The sequence below is a fragment of the Staurois parvus genome, unplaced genomic scaffold, assembly GCF_062004578.1.
Source record: "Staurois parvus isolate SC_StPar_1 unplaced genomic scaffold, SC_StPar_1.0 ptg000218l, whole genome shotgun sequence".
NCBI lineage: Eukaryota > Metazoa > Chordata > Amphibia > Anura > Ranidae > Staurois > Staurois parvus.
Genome location: NW_028318014.1, coordinates 4543602 through 4550711, shown reverse-complemented (window position 1 = coordinate 4550711; position 7110 = coordinate 4543602). Strand labels below are relative to the sequence as shown.

Genomic DNA, 7110 nt, shown 5'->3' with positions numbered 1-7110 from the left:
CTTCGAATTTTCTCATCATTATGATCAAAAACAAATGTCAGTTTGACCCCACTAATGATTAGAAAAATGACAAAAAATGTTGAATGATATTCTACTAGTGTATATCCAGCTTAAGGCTATGTTTATACTTGCGGTTGGTGGGGGGCAGTAAAAACATAAGGTTGAGCTGCAAGCTGCAAAAGCAGTGGACAGGGGTGTATATATGCCAGGGCCATGATGATTTTCATTGTGGCGCAAACATTTTTATTTTTGTCACGTTCAGCGGGAAGTACCGTTCGCCGAATGTGACCCATTCAACTGAGTGGGGCTGCGCCCACCCCGCTACCATGTGCAATGCAATGTTCATGGTTCACACACTGGTCAAACTATACTGGCTGTTTGCTTGTGCAAAATAATTTATTGGTGGTATTACTACTGCCAAAAAAGATTATTTCCCTCTTTGCAGGCTGCTAGTGTCATTGGTTGCCAGGACACAATGGGGATTATTTACTAAAGCTGGAGAGTCCAAAATCAGACTCCCTTCTGCATAGAAACCAATCAGCTTCCAGGTTTCATTGCCAAAGCTTCATTGAACAAGTTGAGGTTAGAAGCTGATTGGTTTCTATGCAGAAGGGAGTCTGATTTTGGACTCTCCAGCTTTAGTAAATAAACCCCTAGCAGTCACAGAGCGTTCTTGGAGGCAGGCAGCCATCAGCATCCTAGCAACCATCATCCCACTACCTGTCAGTTTGTTACATATTTTAAACCGACCAGCAGGCATCTTGGGTACTGGGTAATAGGTTTGACTAAATATGTCAGCCAGCTACCAGCACCTTTGTTTACTTTACAGCTGCAGGGCCAGGAGCTGTCCTTTTGGGAAAAGTCTATTGGAAGAACATGGTGTTTTTTCTTTCCACAGGTCATCAGGAGTCATTCTTCCAGGTGGACTATGTACTTCTTACTCAATCACATCAAGTCTTCTTCCAGATACTCCCATATCCACCTGGCCAGCGATGTGGGGAAGGGGCTCTTGTCCTCATCAAGGAAAAGGTACCCTCTCTATGTTGAGGGCATGTGACCCGGTATAGTTCATTGCCCCCTCTTTTCTTGGCCAGCCAAACTGGATGCTCCAAGGGTCAGGTATGGATTTTGCGGGGACCCTATACTTGTATTTTTTTGTGTGGGGTCTGGTATTAAGGGAGAATCCCATGCAAAAGACATGAAGAAAAAAGCATGGCGAGCAGTCGTTCGGAGCAGATGTTGTTTTTTTCAGTAAATCAGTGGACACTGTTCATCGTGTTAATCTACATAGCTGGGTGATCTAGATCAGGTGGATTTAGATCATAGGCTTTTCTTTTTATAAAGCAAAGGACTTCATCATCAATGTGAGTGTGTATTTACAATTTTACATTTTTTCTTTATGAATAAATCAGGGTTACTAGGTAATAGGAAAAGGCTCAGCAACAAGGCAGAATGCAGTTACAAATCTGTAGAATCTTTATTAAGGGTGAATTCACACATACAACCCGATTTACCGCTCCTTTTTTTTTGTTTTGAAGGAGCCTAATTTGAAGTGTACACAATGTTCCCTTTATTCACTTAAATGTCTGCCAGCTTGGTGCACTGTGTTGCCTAACATTGCAGTGTGAATCTGGCTGGTGTGGAGCAATAAAATGCAGCAAGCTGCAGCGCAGTGCTAGGCTGTGTTGCAGTGTGAATGGGACACATAGGAAACAATTATTTCCTGTGTGTCCCTGCGGTGCCGATCGGTTTACACAGCAGTTAACCGTCTGTCACCGCAGAGTGTGTGAATTGGCACTAAACAACCATCAAAAATAAAAGGGGGAATTCAATACAGAGCAAGGTTGATGCATTTCGGCCCCTTCCTGAGCCTTAGTCTTAACCAATCGGGTGATGATTAAGGCCCAGGAAAGGGCTAAAACGCGTCAGCCTTGCTCTGTATGGGATTCCCTTTTTATGTCTTCATGGATGTTTAATAAAGATTCCATGGTTTTTTAACTGCATTCTGCCATCTTGCTGGACCTTTTTCTATTTTGAATTGTAGATCTGAGTGTGCAGCGGTGGTCCAGGCACAGGTATATTACTTAACCCAGCTTTATGTTTATCATTTGGAATGCAGTACCATTCTTTTCTGTTTTGAGGGTTAGTATGTAGTCTTACTCATTCACAAAACAATGGGCCATATATCCATATCTGGGGACCTCTTTATTTTAAATGGGCTGCTAGTTTCTGATAAGTCCCCTCCCCCGACAATCACCTCATCCCCCCACATTGAGGGCATGTGAACTGCTACGGTTCAGGAGGGGGGACGCAAGCTTGCTGCCCCCCTTTCCTAGTCAGTCAAGCCGCATGCTCAGATATGGGTCTGGTATGGATTTTGGGGGGTACTTTATGCTTTTTTATTGGTATGGTACACCACAGCAACCAGTGACAGTATGGCTGCTGGTGCCCTATCAATCATCATCATTTGCTAGGACTGAGGTGACTGGCCTGCACAGCGCTCTTGGTTGCTAGAACCCAGGTGGAGGGTTTTTTTAAGGTGTAGAGTGAGATTTTGGGTCCTTTGTACCTTGTGTTAGTTGTCCCTAGGCAATATATCAAGCACACTGAGACTGAAAGAAGGATTTTTTTTCTGGCAACACATCACCACACAAGAAAATAAGACAACAACAACAATGCTTATAAACAGTGGCAAAACATAGGCCAATAATAGTTACACCAATAAAGCAGTTTGGAAAAAAGGACAATCAGAATCAAGTAAAAAGGGTACCCAAAACCTGGTAAAAGGTGCAAAGTTTAGACCTCCTGAACCTGACTTAAGGGGATGAACTAAATATGTGAGGGACGCCCTCCCACTGACCAGTAGTAAATAGTTGTCTGTAGCCGGCAGTGGGGCCCAAGGTCTCAACAGAGTCTTGTAATCCCAACAAGAAAACGAGAACATGCCTTGGATCAAATCCCAGGGGGTCCCAGGAAGGGGGTAGTGTTGTCCCTTTGAGCTAAAGGCCTTTCACTATTCTTGAGTCTGTCTCCCTTTCCTGGGGTGTCTGCAGTAGTCAATGGAAACAAAAGGAAGGTTGACTCTCATGGTCTCTAAGGGTGATGACAGCTGTCCCAAACACAGCAACAGCAACCCCTGATGAAGCAGCAGACACTCCCGACGCTGTGCTGTTCCCCTCATATTTGTTATTTAACTGTGCATTGTATCACCAATTCTTATTTCACCATGTTTGTTTCTATGTCTTGATCTGTTGCTGCCATCTGCTGGCCAGAATTTGCATGCTGCATGCCCCTGTTATAGCTAGTAAGTTTTTTCTCTGCTGGGCGTGGTTTTAGGCAAGCCTTGGTTCTGGTCACTTCCTGCAGCCATTTTATGTGCTTTATAGCTGTGTGACAGGACATTCAATACCCTGGGCTTGTGAAGGCATCAGTTTTTGACCAGCAGTTAGCCTCAGGATCGATATAACAGGACAGCATGAATACCTCTACTACCTTACAGTATTGTATCACTGTTTGTCGCTGTATTTTGGACCAAATAAACCCACGCTGATTTCATTCCCGTGCACACGTTTGGATCCATCTAACCTGAACATCTGCCGGTCCGGTCTGCTCCACTGCTTGGATACGAAGGTAGGACGTTACACAGCCATTATCAGTTATACCTTCATTCGCCTTCATGTGGGGACAGAACAGACGCAGATACTCTCTTTCGCAGCACGCTGAACCTTGTGGTCCCACAGCAATGCATATCTGGACACCACAACTTCAGCAGAGTTCCACATTGGCTGTGAAGTAGGGAAACAGTCTCTCACCAATGGCAGTACATTATCCTGTGCATGCAGCCTCGTAGTTCCCTACACTCCCAAGCCTGGTTCTCTGTGCACACACAGCAGTCTCTGGGCAGGTACAGCAGTAAATTCTTTGGGCAGCACAGGACACAGTCATAGTGCTTTTACCCCCCCTTGTCCCCAGCAACTCAAGGAGGAACACACTGCACATGGGTCCTCTCTCTCTTCAATCTCCATGTGAGACTGTTCTAGGCCTTCCAGTCCTCCCTTCCTCTCCCAGGGCTCAGGTCTCCTGGGACTTATAATCCCGCTCAGTCTCTTTATTCCCAATGCTTCCTCCAGGGGACTAGAGTCCCCATAAGTCCCTGCAGTTCGCCTGCTTAGTAGGCAGGCTTCTGCCTCAACCTGGGACTGCAGCCAATGACAGTCCCCCTTCTCCTATCCTGGTGGTGGGCAGGGCCTCTGCACAACTGCACAGTTGCATCATGCCACAGAAAAAGGGAGGTTCATTGCTGTGGATGGACAATTTTGACAGCCCAGAGCTGTGTGGCTGTGTAGAGCATCGCTGCAGCCTGGGCTAGATAACCTTCCCTTTTTAATCCATACATAACTCTCATCTAGGATAAGAGTCTGGTAAGGATGGGAATTCTTGGTCTTTTTGTTTACAAACAGAATGAAGTGGTGGAGAAATGTCAGTTTCTGGCACTTGTATTTTTTTTTTTACTCCTTCTAGGGCTCATGTACACTGTAGCTTCTAAACTGACGTTCAGGAGCTTTTCTGTGTTTTTTTCAGCAGCCCCTGAACTCTCCCTAATGTTTTCCTATGTGTCCATGTACACTATGTCATTTACAGTCGTTTACAGGCAGTTGAGTTTACAGTCATTTTTTTGAACGCAGATAACTTGCTTTCAGGAGTAGATTTTATCAGCGTTCAAACACCAAACGCTTGTAAACGCGTATAAATGCGGCTAACCACGTTTATAAGCGCTTGCGTTTGAAAATTATTTTTAACTCTTCCATTTCCAGATGCTGTCCAGAGCCTTTGTTCATCATGAAAAATGCATGCAAAGCATTTTCCAAGTACTCAAATGGACCTGATACACCATACTTTGAGGTTTCGCATGAAAGAAAATAATTTAGACACTGCTGCAATAATTTCTGCATAGAAATGAGCTGGAACGCATTCAAACACCACAAAAAAAAGACAGCTAATCGCAACAAATACTGCTCTCTCTGCTTCTGCTCTCTGTACTTCTCTCAAAATGTCTGAAATAGTTTATTTTTTACTGTTTTTCAGTTCATTCTGGGCATTTTGGAAGGTCTCCTGAGGTTATCATTAAAAAACGCTTCTAAACGCAAATGCTCATAAACACACATAAACGTGGTATGCAAACCCAGCTAAACAGACGTTTTTTAACCTACGTTTTCCAGCAGTCAGTTTCAATCGTTCAGAAGTGTCCCGTGTACATGGGGCCTAAATATCACCTTTGCTTGTGTACAAAATGCAGGTGTGCCATTTCTCACGCAGGTTTAACCAATGTTTTGCTTCACGTCTTTTAAGATTGTTTGCAGCATAAGCAAGGAAGCAATTAAATCTCTGTAGTGTATTAATGTGCTTCTACTAAGCAAAATGCTGTACATACAAACTTTTACAATTATAGGAATACGATAGAAGACTGGCAGATATACATACAAAATATGCATACAGTATACACGTGCCCAAACTCTCTGTCCTTCCCAGAACATTAGCATGGACAATGCATGCAATAAGTATGCTAAACAGCTATTTAACTAGGATTTTCCTGGTGATGGAGTCTTACTGCTCCTTCCTTCTCCGATCCCCAGCACAACAGCCCTTTGTTTCAGAGCACATGGCTTTTTCGAGTCCTTTACCCTCCCCGTACTTTCTGTAGCATCATTTCCTGTCCAGAGCTCATGATGCAGTCCAACAGGTTTGTTAGCACACGACTAGGGTAATCTTAGCTTCTAAACAATACATGGCTTATGATGTTATTCCATATTTATGCTATAAAAATCAATAAAATAGCCATAGCAACACATTTCATCTCTTGAATTGTATAGCATAATATAGGAAAAACTGAAACTGAGCATTTCTCATCAGCTTCTAAACCCCCTGTATTATACGTAAATGGGAGAAAAAAATTCTCTTTCAACCCCCGCATATTTTGGGCGATCTGACTTTTGTCCCTGGACAAGCTGCAACATTCCTTTCAGAAGGGTTAGCTATATCTTTGGCAGCTTGTGTAACATAGGTGGAAGGAAAATTCCAATGAATGTCCATTGTCCTCCAGAGCATATTGAAATGCTCAGATGAAAGTCCACTCCAAATCAGCCATCATCAGGAAATCATCCACATCTTCCCCCGTTCTCATCTCTTCTACTGGTCAGCCTCATCTTATCTGGTTTGGTCATCTGCTTTGCCTGCTCCACCTCTCAATGTCCATTATCTTAAAAGCGCAAAAGACCAAACGGATTATATGTTCCTTCCAAGTGTGCCAAATAGCATAGCTCACTGCTCACATTTCTCTATCTGCCCATATATAACTGCAAAATGATTGTAGGGTGCACGCTGTTACCTTGTAACATTCTCACGAAAAGGCATAGATTTCCAGCAAAAACACGTCTCTCCATTCTGTCCTGCTGTTGGTCAATCTTCACAGCATGGCACTCTCTAGCAATGTGTCCCAGTCTATGACAACAAAAACTGCTAATGTGACTGAATCTCAGCAAAATAAAGCATGGAGACATGGCTGAATGGGCGAGTTTGCTTTGAATATTAAAAACAAATTAAATAGCGCTTTTGGTTTGTGGTGCTCACATGCAGTGTATTTCTTCTTTAAGGAAATCAGTCCACATTTGTGTCCTGGAGATCATAGTCCTTGCCTTCATTTTATCTGATTCAACTCGTCCATCTCTTTGGCCTTTTGGCTAAGATCAAGTGTAGTATCTGTTCTTATCAGTGTCCAGTAGGGGTGCTCCACCATCATTCCTGCTTGCGGGGATGATTGGTTGTATAATACCCCTGCTGGTAGGATGGGGGTCCTGATGGTTAGTACAGGCTGGAACAGAAACCGAGGCAACCACAGGCTGCTGGGGCCCGGGAGTAATTCCCCCTGGAAAACCGGAGGGGCCCAGTTTCTCCTAGTTTGAATGGATCTACCTTGTCTGGCCAGGGGGCCGGGGAGGCAGAAAGTCCGCGAACCAGTGCCCCCTGAGAGTGGTCGCCTCAGGGGTGCTCTTAGTAACACTTGGGTGTGGGACCCCAACGTGTGAAAAGGCACATGGTCACTGATTCTACACT

The 7110-nt window shown here is 44.1% G+C and overlaps 1 pseudogene; it reads left to right on the top strand.

Moving 5' to 3' along the window:
• The first annotated feature begins 6719 nt into the window (after window positions 1-6719).
• LOC149460877 (U2 spliceosomal RNA) lies at window positions 6720-6894 on the top strand (annotated as a pseudogene).
• The last annotated feature ends 216 nt before the right edge of the window (window positions 6895-7110 follow it).